Source organism: Protopterus annectens, chromosome 12.part0, assembly GCF_019279795.1.
Source record: "Protopterus annectens isolate FY-2018-M chromosome 12.part0, PAN1.0, whole genome shotgun sequence".
Taxonomy (NCBI): Eukaryota; Metazoa; Chordata; order Ceratodontiformes; family Protopteridae; genus Protopterus; species Protopterus annectens.
This window is the reverse complement of record NC_056746.1, coordinates 1,319,877,707-1,319,896,527: the sequence shown is the minus strand read 5'-3', so window position 1 is coordinate 1,319,896,527 and position 18,821 is coordinate 1,319,877,707.

Here is an 18,821-nt window from a genome sequence, read left to right as displayed (position 1 = left end):
GTGTAGTGGGATGAGAACATATTTCATGAGAATGGAGGTTTGCCTGCATTTATAATTTTTCTACTTTGTCTGGATGACAGTATTTTTGGAATTTCAAATCAAGCATCTGAAAAGTTTAACAAACAGAAATTATATGAAGTATGGCTAAATATCTTAAACAGTTGTAATATAATAAAACAGGATAAATGGTTTGCAAACCAAATGAAGAGTTGATGACTGCAATAACATAATGCCAGTCTATGAAATCTGACTAGATTATAGTTTACACATTCAGATACTGTTTTATAAGACTGTCAGTGTACTTCCCTTATTCAGATACTGTTTTATAAGACTGTCAGTGTACTTCCCTTATTCAGATACTGTTTTATAAGACTGTCAGTGTACTTCCCTTATTCAGATAGTGTTTTATAAGACTGTCAGTGTACTTCCCTTATTCAGATACTGTTTTATAAGACTGTCAGTGTACTTCCCTTATTCAGATACTGTTTTATAAGACTGTCAGTGTACTTCCCTTATTCAGATACTGTTTTATAAGACTGTCAGTGTACTTCCCTTATTCAGATACTGTTTTATAAGACTGTCAGTGTACTTCCCTTATTCAGATAGTGTTTTATAAGACTGTCAGTGTACTTCCCTTATTCAGATACTGTTTTATAAGACTGTCAGTGTACTTCCCTTATTCAGATACTGTTTTATAAGACTGTCAGTGTACTTCCCTTATTCAGATACTGTTTTATAAGACTGTCAGTGTACTTCCCTTATTCAGATACTGTTTTATAAGACTGTCAGTGTACTTCCCTTATTCAGATACTGTTTTATAAGACTGTCAGTGTACTTCCCTTATTCAGATACTGTTTTATAAGACTGTCAGTGTACTTCCCTTATTCAGATACTGTTTTATAAGACTGTCAGTGTACTTCCCTTATTCAGATACTGTTTTATAAGACTGTCAGTGTACTTCCCTTATTCAGATACTGTTTTATAAGACTGTCAGTGTACTTCCCTTATTCAGATACTGTTTTATAAGACTGTCAGTGTACTTCCCTTATTCAGATACTGTTTTATAAGACTGTCAGTGTACTTCCCTTATTCAGATACTGTTTTATAAGACTGTCAGTGTACTTCCCTTATTCAGATACTGTTTTATAAGACTGTCAGTGTACTTCCCTTATTCAGATACTGTTTTATAAGACTGTCAGTGTACTTCCCTTATTCAGATACTGTTTTATAAGACTGTCAGTGTACTTCCCTTATTCAGATACTGTTTTATAAGACTGTCAGTGTACTTCCCTTATTCAGATACTGTTTTATAAGACTGTCAGTGTACTTCCCTTATTCAGATACTGTTTTATAAGACTGTCAGTGTACTTCCCTTATTCAGATACTGTTTTATAAGACTGTCAGTGTACTTCCCTTATTCAGATACTGTTTTATAAGACTGTCAGTGTACTTCCCTTATTCAGATACTGTTTTATAAGACTGTCAGTGTACTTCCCTTATTCAGATACTGTTTTATAAGACTGTCAGTGTACTTCCCTTATTCAGATACTGTTTTATAAGACTGTCAGTGTACTTCCCTTATTCAGATACTGTTTTATAAGACTGTCAGTGTACTTCCCTTATTCAGATACTGTTTTATAAGACTGTCAGTGTACTTCCCTTATTCAGATACTGTTTTATAAGACTGTCAGTGTACTTCCCTTATTCAGATACTGTTTTATAAGACTGTCAGTGTACTTCCCTTATTCAGATACTGTTTTATAAGACTGTCAGTGTACTTCCCTTATTCAGATACTGTTTTATAAGACTGTCAGTGTACTTCCCTTATTCAGATACTGTTTTATAAGACTGTCAGTGTACTTCCCTTATTCAGATACTGTTTTATAAGACTGTCAGTGTACTTCCCTTATTCAGATACTGTTTTATAAGACTGTCAGTGTACTTCCCTTATTCAGATACTGTTTTATAAGACTGTCAGTGTACTTCCCTTATTCAGATACTGTTTTATAAGACTGTCAGTGTACTTCCCTTATTCAGATACTGTTTTATAAGACTGTCAGTGTACTTCCCTTATTCAGATACTGTTTTATAAGACTGTCAGTGTACTTCCCTTATTCAGATACTGTTTTATAAGACTGTCAGTGTACTTCCCTTATTCAGATACTGTTTTATAAGACTGTCAGTGTACTTCCCTTATTCAGATACTGTTTTATAAGACTGTCAGTGTACTTCCCTTATTCAGATACTGTTTTATAAGACTGTCAGTGTACTTCCCTTATTCAGATACTGTTTTATAAGACTGTCAGTGTACTTCCCTTATTCAGATACTGTTTTATAAGACTGTCAGTGTACTTCCCTTATTCAGATACTGTTTTATAAGACTGTCAGTGTACTTCCCTTATTCAGATACTGTTTTATAAGACTGTCAGTGTACTTCCCTTATTCAGATACTGTTTTATAAGACTGTCAGTGTACTTCCCTTATTCAGATACTGTTTTATAAGACTGTCAGTGTACTTCCCTTATTCAGATACTGTTTTATAAGACTGTCAGTGTACTTCCCTTATTCAGATACTGTTTTATAAGACTGTCAGTGTACTTCCCTTATTCAGATACTGTTTTATAAGACTGTCAGTGTACTTCCCTTATTCAGATACTGTTTTATAAGACTGTCAGTGTACTTCCCTTATTCAGATACTGTTTTATAAGACTGTCAGTGTACTTCCCTTATTCAGATACTGTTTTATAAGACTGTCAGTGTACTTCCCTTATTCAGATACTGTTTTATAAGACTGTCAGTGTACTTCCCTTATTCAGATACTGTTTTATAAGACTGTCAGTGTACTTCCCTTATTCAGATACTGTTTTATAAGACTGTCAGTGTACTTCCCTTATTCAGATACTGTTTTATAAGACTGTCAGTGTACTTCCCTTATTCAGATACTGTTTTATAAGACTGTCAGTGTACTTCCCTTATTCAGATACTGTTTTATAAGACTGTCAGTGTACTTCCCTTATTCAGATACTGTTTTATAAGACTGTCAGTGTACTTCCCTTATTCAGATACTGTTTTATAAGACTGTCAGTGTACTTCCCTTATTCAGATACTGTTTTATAAGACTGTCAGTGTACTTCCCTTATTCAGATACTGTTTTATAAGACTGTCAGTGTACTTCCCTTATTCAGATACTGTTTTATAAGACTGTCAGTGTACTTCCCTTATTCAGATACTGTTTTATAAGACTGTCAGTGTACTTTCCTTATTCAGATACTGTTTTATAAGACTGTCAGTGTACTTCCCTTATTCAGATACTGTTTTATAAGACTGTCAGTGTACTTCCCTTATTCAGATACTGTTTTATAAGACTGTCAGTGTACTTCCCTTATTCAGATACTGTTTTATAAGACTGTCAGTGTACTTCCCTTATTCAGATACTGTTTTATAAGACTGTCAGTGTACTTCCCTTATTCAGATACTGTTTTATAAGACTGTCAGTGTACTTCCCTTATTCAGATACTGTTTTATAAGACTGTCAGTGTACTTCCCTTATTCAGATACTGTTTTATAAGACTGTCAGTGTACTTCCCTTATTCAGATACTGTTTTATAAGACTGTCAGTGTACTTCCCTTATTCAGATACTGTTTTATAAGACTGTCAGTGTACTTCCCTTATTCAGATACTGTTTTATAAGACTGTCAGTGTACTTCCCTTATTCAGATACTGTTTTATAAGACTGTCAGTGTACTTCCCTTATTCAGATACTGTTTTATAAGACTGTCAGTGTACTTCCCTTATTCAGATACTGTTTTATAAGACTGTCAGTGTACTTCCCTTATTCAGATACTGTTTTATAAGACTGTCAGTGTACTTCCCTTATTCAGATACTGTTTTATAAGACTGTCAGTGTACTTCCCTTATTCAGATACTGTTTTATAAGACTGTCAGTGTACTTCCCTTATTCAGATACTGTTTTATAAGACTGTCAGTGTACTTCCCTTATTCAGATACTGTTTTATAAGACTGTCAGTGTACTTCCCTTATTCAGATACTGTTTTATAAGACTGTCAGTGTACTTCCCTTATTCAGATACTGTTTTATAAGACTGTCAGTGTACTTCCCTTATTCAGATACTGTTTTATAAGACTGTCAGTGTACTTCCCTTATTCAGATACTGTTTTATAAGACTGTCAGTGTACTTCCCTTATTCAGATACTGTTTTATAAGACTGTCAGTGTACTTCCCTTATTCAGATACTGTTTTATAAGACTGTCAGTGTACTTCCCTTATTCAGATACTGTTTTATAAGACTGTCAGTGTACTTCCCTTATTCAGATACTGTTTTATAAGACTGTCAGTGTACTTCCCTTATTCAGATACTGTTTTATAAGACTGTCAGTGTACTTCCCTTATTCAGATACTGTTTTATAAGACTGTCAGTGTACTTCCCTTATTCAGATACTGTTTTATAAGACTGTCAGTGTACTTCCCTTATTCAGATACTGTTTTATAAGACTGTCAGTGTACTTCCCTTATTCAGATACTGTTTTATAAGACTGTCAGTGTACTTCCCTTATTCAGATACTGTTTTATAAGACTGTCAGTGTACTTCCCTTATTCAGATACTGTTTTATAAGACTGTCAGTGTACTTCCCTTATTCAGATACTGTTTTATAAGACTGTCAGTGTACTTCCCTTATTCAGATACTGTTTTATAAGACTGTCAGTGTACTTCCCTTATTCAGATACTGTTTTATAAGACTGTCAGTGTACTTCCCTTATTCAGATACTGTTTTATAAGACTGTCAGTGTACTTCCCTTATTCAGATACTGTTTTATAAGACTGTCAGTGTACTTCCCTTATTCAGATACTGTTTTATAAGACTGTCAGTGTACTTCCCTTATTCAGATACTGTTTTATAAGACTGTCAGTGTACTTCCCTTATTCAGATACTGTTTTATAAGACTGTCAGTGTACTTCCCTTATTCAGATACTGTTTTATAAGACTGTCAGTGTACTTCCCTTATTCAGATACTGTTTTATAAGACTGTCAGTGTACTTCCCTTGCCACGTTTTTAATCTAGTTCCTTCTTTTGGTACTTTCGTCCTCCAGCATACCTCTCAACTGCCCAGATTTTAGCAGAATGTCCTGATCTTTGCCTTGCATTTTTGGTCTGTTACTCATAAACGTGGTTTTCTGGTAAACCACTGAGGATTGAAGTCACTAAGCAGTGACATATATTTGAAGTTTCAGAGTTCATATCCTTCACAAAACGCAAACTAACAAAATCCATTTTGTTCTACCAACTTTCTAAGTTTATAATGTTTAAAATCTGTCCCTATTTCTGTGCATTTGCTCTCCATTGTTTTAGACTTTGTCCAGAATTTTTTGTGCTAAGAGGTTGATAGGCATGACCTCCAGAGTTTTTCTATCCTCCCCAGACTAGTTTTTAGTTTATTACCTCCTTTCATCATTCAGTTTTGATACAGACAATAGACAACATATTGCACATAGGTAGGTACTAGGCTATTGGCCTAAGTAAGCCTAGCCAACAAGGTTCACTGGCTTATGCCACCCAAGAAAGTTAATTTCCTGTGCCCCTGTCGAGCAGAGCCACAGAAGTGATCCCTGGGGTGTATTTCCTTTTTCCCATCCACTCATCAAGATTTTTCTTGAAGAGTGTTAATGAGGAATTTTGCTTGACATAGATGGGTAGCCTGTTCCAGAGTATGTAAAGTCTCTGGGACAGGAATCTATCCCTAGCATGTCCTATTTATTGGGTAACAAGGTTTAGGTCCCTAGAGAGTGTAGCTTGGAAGGATTGGGATTTCTTTAGGTGTAGCATGTCCAACACCTCTGGGTTTGACACAGCTTTATATGTTAGGCAGAGATCTCCTCGGAGTAGGTGATGTGCTACAGAGTAAAGCTGGAGTTTTTTGAGAGTCAGTGTAGGGCATCTGTTTGAGGCCAGTAATCCTCTTTGTGAGGTACTTCTGTAGCCTTTCCAGCTGCTGCAGATGTCTAGTGAGGTGCATTCCAAAAGGGGCATTGTACTCTATAATGGGTCTAATGAGTGCCGAGTAGAGGGGAACAATGACTTTTTTTTTTTTCCTGGATGAAAACCTTTTTGTGATGAGGTGTGCCACATAGAAGGATTTCCTGACTACTGTGGTGATGTGATTATCAAAGGAGAGACTACTGTCCACCTGGGTCCCAAGGTCTCACACATTCAGCATTAATTAGACTGCCATTTATGTGGTAGTTGATGGGTACAGAGTTTTTACCAAATGGGATGACATTGCACTTTTTGGCATTGAGCTTGAGGCCATGCCTCTGATACCAGGCATATTTCTCAGTGAGGCTCTTCTGTAGGATGTCCACATCATTTGGGGAATCAACTATGGCTCCTAGTTTGCAGTCATCTGCGAACTTCGTTAGCCAAAGGTCTTTTGTGTTAGCCTGTACTTCAGAGAGGTAGATACCAAACAAGAGAGGTCCCAGGACTGAACTCTCTGGTACTCCACTTGTCACTGGTTTGAAGTCAGATTTGGAGACTGCAACTTTTACAGTGTGGGTTCGGTCAGTGAGCCAGTTGGCAACCCATCTTGTGACGTAGGGATTTATACCTAGTTTAGTGAGTTTAGCTATAATTTCAGATGGTGTCAAAAGCCTTGGTGAGGTCAAGATGGGCTGTGTGAACCACCTTACCCTCGTCTACGGCTTTGGTGACTGCCTCAAAGAAATCAATCAGGTTCAGAAGGAATGATCTGCCTTTCACAAATCCGAACTGGGTGGGGTCCAGAGTTTGGAGGTTACCAATGCCTTTGTTTATGAGTTCCATGATGATAACGCTTCATGGCCTTGCAGATCAGGCTAATAGGGCGATAGTTCCCAGGATGAGTGTTGGCTCCCCATTTGTGGTATCTCTTCCAAAACTGCCCTTGATTGAGATTTCACCTGTGAATTACCCTTCCAGTTTTCTAAGTTTCAGTTTCCATGTTAGGTATTTTGTACTTTGTATTACTCTTTTAACAATGGAAATCATTCCTTCATTCCTTCTTAATATACATTTTTGTATGCACCATCTAGTCTTTTATGTTAATCCTTTTTATTTCCCAATCCCTCCCACTCCTCTCTCTTCCCTTCCTAAGTCTCGCTATCATTGAAGCATGCTCTAAGAGCATTATTTCTAACTTATCTACCCTTTCCACCTATGTCTTCAGTCTGTACCTACTGAAACCAGGCTAATACGTTTATCCATTTACATCCTATCATGTAATTTCCTTCATTTTCATAGGGCTACCTGTCATTTTATGTGGCATACAATCTCCCCAAAAACACTGCCTTTCTTATGTTTTAAAATTATATTCTACCTTATACAATTAACTCCATATCTCAAATTCCTTTTATCTGCTTTTATTTTCTGAAGAAATGTTTAAAGCTGCCTGTGTCATCTTTACCTGGCCTAGTTATATTCCCCTTCCATATAATTTACTACCCAACCCACTGTTTATGATTTCTTATGCTATCACCCACATCTCCCTTAATAGCAGGGTGTCTCCTTCCTCATCACAACCTTACGTATGGTGCAGTTTCACCCTTTGATATTTCTTTTTCATTAATGTTTCTATTTCCCAACTTTTTACTTTCAGTAACCTATCCAATTTACTTGTTTGCCACAGTTATTTTTTTTCTTTTGATTACACAAAAATGCCTAGTTTCATAGAAATTACTTTCATTTCTCAAAACTTGTCTTCTTAAGGATATCCTTCTCATGTCTGTCACTACCCCTTTTGCCCACCCATTCTTCACTTCTCATCCTGCTGCAGCCTTTCCAAAGATAAACAAAATCCCATAGTAACCATGTAAAATGTTGGGACCCATTAGAATTAGCCTTGAACCACTGAGACTGAATGGCCCAAAAATAGGCTTTTGCATACTAAGTCTGACATGGTCATTTCTTTGAATATTCCTTTTTCACTGAGTTATAGTGATCTTGGAATTGGTGTATATTAGACATATATATGTGTGTGTGTGTGTGTGTGTGTGTGTGTGTGTGTGTGTAAGTATACGTTCAAGGGTGTGGAAGGCCTACCCCTCCACATGGGGGTTGAGGGGTTGCCAGCACACTCCCTGGAAAAAGGAAGTTGAAGGAGAGGAGTGTTTGAGACTCGCTCTTTTTTTTTTTTAATCTTGTCATCACTCAGCTTTTTAATGGGGAGCCAAATCCCATACTTAGGTGCTCTTTGAACTTTGTACACTACACTCATTCCCAGAATAGACCTATTTGTTTAGAGAACATTTCTGTACTCCCCTTTGAAACCTTCACAGATGTTTTCCTTAATTTTCTTTTCCTTTTTTATATCCAGGTTAATAATTTATTGTATTTATTTATATCTATTTTTATGTACGTTTTATTATGTCTTCTACCGCTGGTGGGGCAGACCCAAATTATAGATGGGACCAGATGAGAAAATATTAACTTATCAATATATAACATGACTTTGCATTATTTAATTACACTGCAGTTAATAATCTCTCAGTGTAAACACATCAGCTTTTGAGCCATTTAACACATGTGAAATGCTTAGAGTATAATTACTAAAAGATGTAAGAAAAACATTCCTTTACTCCCAAAGTTCAAAGTCAGAATTAGTTTCCTTAGCAAATGTGGAGTTGTGAGAGAGGTGAAATCCCCCAAATACTGAGGTATAGGAGATAGTTTTAACAGACTTCTGCAGTGATTTGAATATTGGGGTACCCAGTGGGTTTATTTCTCTGAGTGAAGAGTTAACAGTTTGTGTCTCAAAAGAAGTTGTGAATGGGGATTAGTGATACAGTAGAGAGTCGATTATCCGAAACGCCAATTGCGTACACAGTCTTCCAAATTTTTTTATAGGAAAAATCATAAAGTCTGAATATGTAAACATTATACATATTTGCTTCTGCATGTTTTTTGAGCTTGTAGTTAGCTCATGTGTGAAAAATATTCTTTATTGTCCACTGGAATCAATGAACGGTTGAAACGTGTATTCCCTGCATGCAGAAAAATCAAGATTTTAGAAGTTCTTTATGCCATTCAAAGTATTTTTGATTATCCAAACAGTTTGATTATCTGAACTACCCTAGGTCCCAATTAGTTTGGATAATCAACTCTGTACTGTAATGAAAGATGACTGTTAAGTAAGTACCTAATGGTGGAAAATACATGTTGGTAACAATATTGATTAGCAGTAAAGTAAATGAAACCTATAGACAAATGCAAAGTAATACATATAATTAGATTTAGGCCAATATTTTTCTGATTTGATGCACAGTAACTCTAATAGAATGCACAGCACATGTCACAGTTGTGAGGCAGAAGTAGAACTTGTACTTTGTCTTCTGCTGAGTTTGTAGATACCAGCATTTACATGGAGCAGTGTTTGTTTGACATTCCTTCTGACTGCTGTCTAATATTCAGACTTCACAGGAATGCAAATAATTGTTGCATTTTGTTTTTACTGCCATGTAATGTTGATATCATAACTAATATATGCGCATGCACCATCAGAAAACTCATGTTGCATGTCTGTATATTAGAAGTGCCTTTAAGGAAAGGTATAAATAAGGTACGAAGATATAGACTTGGAATAAACTTGTATGGAGCACTATCTTTCAGATTCCAATTGCATGCAGAAGAATAGTGTCAAATGTTTGATGTATTGTAGTTGACGTATTTTTGGTTCGATTATAATAAGCATTGCACTGATAAATTCTTCATGTTAAATGCATTGTATTGCATTTCTCTTGGTCATAAAACAAATCAGTTAAATGATTTGCATCTTATTTATCATATTACTACAATCTGACAAGCATTACCACTGATGCTTCGTTAGATATAGCAGGTGTACAGAGTCTATGATTAATCTGTCTTCAGATATCTTACTTTTATAGTAGTAAAGATAGCTCTAACTGGCTCATTACACATCTATCAGGGTTGTAATTACTTCTTTCCTTTTTTATAATTTTGCTCATGTCAGCAGACAAAAAGATATTTTTTGAATGAATGTCCTACAGTGTCTATTTAGGGCACTATATCAGAGGTGTTTCATCGTCCCATGCACTGACTTAATTTCGTTGTAGGTGATCTGTATAAAACATCTTGGCTGAAGATTTTAAGTAATGCCTGCTATTTGCAGCCTGGCCTTTGCTTCTCATAAAAAGGTCAGTACTAAGCAAGTTGTCGCCAGCACTTGACAATAGCAGAAGAGTCAACAACTTGAATAAAATAATTTCATACATCAAGGAGAGTAGAAAGGAGTTTAGATAGGTAACAGCGTTTTTATGTTATAAAAAGGAGACGGAGAGTAAAAATGAATAAATATTTAGTTGAGTAATGAAGTGAAAAGCAACTCATATCAGGAGCTCTTAAGGATCTCTGGAGACTCACCTCTTAAAGGATTTAACATATATGCATATTGCAAAGATAATTAACAAATTAAGTGGTTGTTTTCTGTATTGCATAATTTTTTACACATTAGCTGGATTACATAAAGGACATCTGTTTACTTTCCAAGTGTTCCTAATCCTGAATTTTATTTAATATGTCTGTTTGGAATTTACTGGTTTGTTACAGATCCAGGCAACTGAATTTGATCATGGTTGATGTAGATATTAGAATGAGTCTGGAACACAATGTGGCTTTTTGGAACAGTAAGGCTTAAGCGCTCATTGTGGAAGGAGCTTTGGTACATGATTATCCATATGTGGAGATGCTTAGGATACCGTAATTCCTTGATGCATGAGAACATGTCTAGAACACACTGCTATAAGGCTGGATATTCATGCATACAGGCAAGATATATGCAATGACATTACAGCTCAGCTGATGATCTAATGAATAGAGGAGACAATAAAACTGTCAGCATAGTGCCTCTCCTGACATCTCCGCTCTGACTTTTCAAATATATGTACAGAATGCGCAAAAGGGCAGTAGTAATGTAGAGAGTGAGAGTGTGCATATGGGTGTGGTGGTGGGGGGCTAGCTAAAACTACCAAAATAAAAGGCTAAAACAGCTAAACGTGATAAATTCCAAAAACATTCAGGAAATGTCTCAGCTTGTACAGTTTGGCCTAATAAAACAAATAGTGTTTCGGGGGTCTTAAAAATGGAACAGATGTGTACTGTCATGTAAAAAAATATCAAATTACACCATTATGAGAAACAGCTACACTAATTTCAATGGACTAACCATTAACCCATGCAACTGACATTAATTTAGTTCACATTTATTTTGTTCTGTCTGTGTAACGTTGTACACTAAACTATGCAATTGTTTGGCTTTTCCCTGACTACAGAATGCAGAATTGAGAGCTACAGCCATTAAAAAACAATTTTGCCAGATGTGACAAGGTAATTTTGGGTGATTCTGCATCTAATCAAATACTCCAGAGTTTAGCCAAATTAAGTATTTAATTTTATTTGTACCAGTTCCACTAAAATAAGACCCAACTACAGGCTTACCATTGCAACCTCCATTATTAATTACAGCCATACTGGAACAAATGCAGAGACGCTGAATATGCAAAGACAATACATGTTAGCACATTAAAAGCTGTCTCACCCTGAGTGACTTCCATATACTCTGGTGCCCTAGTGCACCCAAAAATTGCACAGCTTTAACACAACACTCATACTCTGAAATTGCACCAATAAAGCCCCTTAGGCCTAGGAAAGCAGGGGGGAAAAAAGGCAGGAGGGATAAATCTCACCTCCCATCAGCCCAACAGGCAGAGCCTGCCCTCCCCCTTTCCTAAGAAAACTATATTAGCTGTATAACTAAAACAGAGAGAAACACAATTGTCTCTCTCTCTCTTTTTATTTTGAGGGAAAAACAGCAAACTCAACTCCCCAAACTTCCGAGTCCCCAAAGAAAAATCCAAATTGTATAAATCGAGCCCCATGTCTGACAAGTGCACTCCATCTGGGAAGAAGTATGTAGAATCCTTGTCTTTTAAGTTCCAGTGTTCAATCGCTGAGTAACCCAATGCTGGAGCTACTTGACGGTTTACAAAGTTCAGGGCAACCTTCTGCAAATCAAGCCAGCATAAAAAAGGGTCCAAAAAAGTAATTGGCTTCCGGGTATGGACCTTGTGTAAGAAACATCTTAAACATTTTTGACAAAAGTCGATGCTTTGTAAAATGGCTAACAACATTATCACCCAAGTGTAAAACAATAACACTAGAAATTCCAATCTGATGAATCGGGTCCCTCAGAAAAGAAAAAAATGAGAGTACCAGAAGTCTGGGAAACCTTTCCAAATAAATTCAAAGGAGGAAGGATTGAGGCCTACATTATAGCTGCTCTCTTGGCTGCCCAAGAAATGTAGGAATGACCAAGCAGCACCAGTTGAACTATGCATGAAAAATAAGAGGTTAAACCAATTACCTTTTTGTAGCTCAAAAAGGCATCATAAGACCCTGCCCTACCCTTAATTACTGCAACAGACTGCCTCTCTCTAGATTAAGTCTGAGGCTCCTTTAATATGAAAAGAATGTGGAGAGATGCAAAAACTAGAAATGTTTTGGACGTGGAGAGATTTATGCAGGATGGAACTGATGCGATGAGCTTTTTGTGGCAGTCCTGTAACACCAGTGAAGAGTGAGAAATGGAACAAATACATTAACAAGGATGTTACCCCAGTGAACAGGGTACAACATGGCAGGGAAACAGAAGCATAAATTAATCAAGCAATCCCAAGCCAGCTGGTCTATCTTAGACCTGTGCAGCTAAACAGACAGAGTCATGATAAATGTACACATCCTTCCATTTCAGACCAAACAACATCTCCCCTACCCAACCCCCCCCCCAATGCATCCAGGTCATTAATATAACATGGGTAGTATAATGTGTATAACAGGGCATGACTTTATGAATTCCCTGTATAATGACCTGCAAGAAGTGTAGGGCAATGGGCCACTGATGATGACAGCTCTGCCCAAAATCATCCCAATCCAGTGATGAATCTAGGGACTAGCCACTCTTTGGTGAAACTGGGCAAGCTGATTGTTGCTTTGACCCCCAAAAAGGACCAAACAATTAATTTGGATGGTTTTGACTGCTTCTTTATGAATGCGCCTGGAAACCAGGAACCAACATATAATTTTGGGAGGCCATTCTCTTCCAGCTGTAGGAAAATCTCATGCACGTTTTTCGTTATTTGTTAGAAACTATTAAATGGGAGTCTCATTTGTATAAATAGAGAGAGATATAGGCATATGTTTATCAGATGAAGTTGCAGACTTACTGTGACAAAAAAACGTGCATGAGATTTTCTATGTTTAATTGCTATTGTTTAAGCTGGTTTTGCATTGCTTTTGGAGAATTTGATTCACCATTTATTGTTGGATTAAAACTGAAAGAACGCTTTGTTTTCCCTGGATGGTTTTTTACAAGTTATTAATGATAATAACTTACTTAAGACATTGACAAACCATGGAATAAAAAAATGATATACATTGTCTAAAGTAAAAACAGTATAAAGCTGTAATCATTGTAGTTATTTATTAATTGTAAACCACCATGCTTGAAATGTCACCATTTAAAAAAGGGTAGAAAACTAAAGAACTATGAACGTCAAAGCTTTCAGAATAGCAGAAAACATATGTAATGGGTCATTGCCAAGGAAATATTCATGCAGGGAACACCACAAAATACTTCTAGACCTCTTAGCTCAACAGATTTTAAAAATTGCTCTTATAAACTTAGAGAGTGAGCATAACCAATTGTGCATTAACATGTATTTTTGAAGGATATGAAGTCTGAATCTAAAAAGTCTTTCATTACTTAGTGACTTAGAACTTAAACATTAAGCAAACATCTAAACAACAGTTGAGAGGTGTGCCCCACCATACCTCTAAATCTTAGTGTAACAAACCTGGACAAAGCTTAAAATTATGGGGGACAAAGCCCACCCCCCAAAACACAATAAAGACCAATTTTACATATTACTCTTGTGACTTAGAATGCTGCTAGAATAACATAATTTGTGTTAGCATGCCTTTTCTGATATGAAGACTGAAATTCAAATGGACATCATTATTTAGTGCTTTCAGTACTGAAAAATACAAATTGTTATGACGAACAGACCAACCAAAACCATATGAGCTTCCCATCGTACCTTAGCCAAACTGCACAAAGCCTCTTAAAACCCTTCACTGTTCTCATTTTACATATATTCAATTTTTTTAAATAAGTAAGCAAACAACTCACCAGGGCACACTGGACAAGCAGCATCTAAGGGTCCATGCATTACACCGCCACTAAGCAAAATATGCAAGCCCCTGAGACTAAGGCAGCCTTAAATACCCCAAACATGTTCCCATAATGACTCAGATTTGAGACAGTTGAGGTGACATACTACAAAGAGTTTCTAAATGAGAAAAAATACACAGAAGCTGTAATGCAATGTTTACAGCCTATGGTGAAAGAGGTAGGAGCCCCCCTCTCCCCTGAAGAAGTGAGGAAATATATTAAGGAAAATTAAGTCAGGGAAAATATCAGGCTCAGATTAAGTCACAACAGATGTATGCCAGGTGTTCATCAAGGAGATAAATAAACACTGTAGTTCCACTGGACAGGAGTGGATATTCACAGCTGGGGTAGTGGGGTTGGTACAGAGGTATCAGTTGTCACCCTTTTTATGAAAGTGCTGGAGAAGGTAATTGATAAATGAATACATCTAGAAGTAGAAAGTAAAATGGGAGGTGATGAATTATAGAGTCTGACCAGGAAGTGGTATAATTCACTTGTTTGCAGTTAGACAAATAATGCAGATGCAGTTGGAGATGAGGAAAGGGTCCAACCAAACATTCCTACACTCTGAGAAAGTATGAAACATTGCCAAGAAAGGTGAGTTGAGCAGTCCAGTGATAGTTCCATGTCCAAACGGCATTGTTAAAGTTAGTTCAGGCAATGTACAATGGATTCAATAACACAAGTATCAATAAAGCTTGGACTCGCAAATTGCTTCAAAGCGGGAGTGAGTGTACATCAAGGTTCAGCTCTGAGCCCAGTGTTGTTCACACTGGTGGTGTATGATGCCAAAAAGCAGATGAAAGGGACTGATCAACAATGCTGATATGGAGACAATGTGGTACTACAAGCAGGCACTGAACATAGATTTCAGCAAAGGATTGTGAATTGGAATGCAACAGTGAAGGCACAGGGGATGAAACTGACTACAGGCAGGAGTGGGATCTTGACAGCAAATAGGGAAATCCAAAGAAATTAAAAACTGTCATAGAAGAGACAGTAGAGGAACAGGTTAACGGCTCCATTTATCCTGGAAGCATGGTTGAGGAGAAGGGAGTATGAATGAGGAAGTGAAACTTAAAAACTAGAGGTAGTATAGCCATATGTGGCACAGAAATGCCAAAGAAGCAAGGTACAAAAAAAACTTGTGTAACTCTTGTAGAACACAGAATCATGTGCAGTGCAGACGGTGGAACTGAGGAAGTCTGAGGTGATAGAGATGAAGTGACAGAGAGGTGTAGTGGGATGCATGCTTAGACAGAGAAAATGAGGATATCAATGTGGAATCCAAAGTAATCCTCCTTGCAGATAAGATCCAGAAGAAGAGATTATAATACTTTGGTCATCTTCAAGCAGGGGAGGATTTGGCAAACTAGATGAGGGAAGGACAGGAAGAAGGAACGAGGAGATGATGATGCCCATCCAAGAGATGGATGTATTGTCATTGAGAGGACCTTTGAGGAGATGCCATCCATGAGATGTATTGTCATAGCACCTATGAGGAGATGATGCCATCCATGAGATGGATGTATGGTCATTGAGAGGACCTATGAGGACATAATGATGCCATACATGAGATGAATATGTTGCCTTCGTGAGGACCTGTAACATTTAGGTATGACTGGATAACTAGAGAAGAGTAGCTCTGACTTAAAACATGTTGCAAAAGATGATGCAGTACCTTAATCCCATGCAAAATGGGGAAAAGGGATTGATGCTAAGTACTTTATGAACATGATCATGTTTGTAAACATTTACTTTAAGCTTGCAGTCTAAAGCTTGAAGCAGTCCATATTACCAGTATACCACCTCAGTGGAAATAATATGCTAAATGTTCACACCAGTGTAAACAGGAAGTATAATGCATAGCCATTCTGCTGAAAAGGACATTGGATGGTTCCATTTAGTGTGCATTTCATTAAATTATAGGAGAGTTTTGAAGGCTTATAATATGTTTGTCTGTATCTATCTGTCTATCTGCCTGTCTATCTTTTAATAAGAGAACTGATTTTGTTTTCATATCTCTGAAGTACCCAGCCATTACTCAGTTATAAAACTGTTCATTAATGATTACCTTTTATGTAATGCCCACAAGTTTTATTATTAATTATACAAATATCTTGCCAACTGTTCCTTAGCATGTGAAATCAGCTTCTCAGTCTGTCTAATAATGGAAGCCATAGCCTTAATTGTCTAAAAATAATGTATGTTAATGCTGTCTTTAGTATCACCAACATGAACTCTTTGATTTAGAAGATACAACACCTAAAAAATTAGATATAAAGTTATAGGTACTATTGATCACTGCTGTGGTAGCATTATCAGTATGGATTATATCCCGCTTCAGCACACCTTCCACTTGCCCAAACTGTCAGGCAACTTGAGCAGAGCTGAATAAAAGAAAAGTCTGGGTGCCCTTCAGAGCTTTCCTGCCACAGAAGCCTACCTTCCTTTGAGGCTTTTGAGGATCTACGGTTGCCTTGTGTTCCTTTTCTGGGAAGATAATCTCCCTTTGGGAAAAAACGTCCATGTAATAATGTTGCTTATTATTTTACATTTTCCTCATCTGGGAAATTATTTTTAAAGCTAAGAGTTTGTGTTTTAATGGACTGTCATAAGACTGCACTGTACTGTACTTTTAAGTTTATCTCAGGAAAAAGTTACACTTTTGATGGCATTTGCTCTTGTTTTCGGTGAGAAAGAGGCACCATTTTTGGCTTGACCATGGAGCAAACTGTTCATCCCATGTTTGGTCCTTCTTCCAGCCATACAAAAAAAAAGTTAAGCAAACCGCTTTGTCACCACAGCAGGTTAGCAATTTGCTTCTACCGCTGGTAGATGACACTGGTGTGGCCATTTGTTGCACCCCAGTCCACTCATCCTTTACCCCAAAATGATCTGGTGTAGTACCTACAACCACTAAGTACTGGAGATTAACCAAACCGTCTGTTGCTGCCTGGGTTCCCTCTGCAGATAAGGGAGTGCCACTCTTGTCAGTCCTGGGAGAAGGACTAGGGAAATAATCCCTGTTTTGTCAGAATATTGTGGCTTTTCGTAGGGAAGCTGCTGCCGCTACTAATAACACTGTTGGCCACATTGTTCCTGTCAAAAAGAAGCAGAAAACTATGTATCTACTCCTACTCAAATTTCCTTAGACAGGAGTGATTTACTTAGTCTACCTTAGGGTTTAATTCAGGCTGTAGATTCTTCTTTTTAAGGTAGTACCCAGTAAAAGAAGGACAAATACTTTCTTTCCTGAAGAGATTCAAGCTTCTGATTCTGAACAGGACACTGGCGGGACAGATAATAGGGTTTTCTCCTCAGATTTCTGATTCAAGGTCAAGAAGAGAGCTCAATTTTTGATTTTTACTGTGGGGGTATCACTTTTTCATTGACCATTTCTAAAATGCAGCAGTGTTTTCAGTGGGGAAAAAACTGAGGTTTTTCATTCCCTGGTAAAATACTGTGATTGTTATGTAAGGGGTTCTCAGAACCTACATCCTTTCCTCTTGTTCTCTTTGCTGTAGAGGATGTGTATGTTACTGCCGGCATTTTTCCTGGTAATCCATCAGCTGCCCCTCAAAAGGCAGATAGGATGCATAAAGTTCCTCAGTCTTAAGTTTTTATACACTCTTCCCAAACTTCATCCAGAAGCTTTAGTTAATCTTGCTGCTACTAAACTTTTAGTTAATTCCCATCCTGTTCCTTCTGATAAGGATGGAAAGATTATTTATTAGTAAGAGAAAAAAGTGTATGCTTTTGCCGCTTTGATTTTCAGTATTTTGCATTATCAGGCTCATATGTTAAGGTTTCTCCTGACTAACTGAAAGAGTATTAGGACTGTTTATTCTTCTGAGGAAAAATCCACTTTAGATAATTTAATTTCTTCTATTTATTCGTCACTGTTCATTCTATACAGTGTGTGCATGACTCTGTTGGTACTTAAGGGTTATGGTCACTGTTACTGTTTTGAGGAGGTTTGTATGACTGCATTCTCAGTATGTCCATAGGTTCATAGGTAGGTACTAGGCTATCTGCCCAAGGGCATTTATAAACCTAGCCAGAATGTGTTGGCTTTCACCTCCCTTTTAAATTAGTTTCCTGGGCCTCTGTCTAGCAGGGCCACTGAAGTGATCCCAGGGGTAAATTTACGATTTCCCATCCACTCGTCAAGATTTCTCTTGAAGAGAGTCAGTGAGGGGCTCTCCCTAACATAAACTGGGATTCTATTCCAGAGCGAGGGAAGTCTCTGGGACAGGAATCTCTCCCTCCAGCATGTCCTCTTTTTATTGTTGTGCTGAGGTTTAATTCACTGGAGTGTGTGGCTCTAAGAGATTTGGTTTTCTTGAGGTGGAGCATGTCCATTAATTCTGGGTTGGACATGGCCTTATACGTCAGGCAGAGATCACCTCTGAGCAGGCGGTAAGCAACCGAGTTGAGCTGGAGTTTCTTTAGTCGAGCTGCATAGGGCATCTCTTTGAGGCCCATGATCCTCTTGGTGAGGTACTTCTGTGGTCTTTCCAG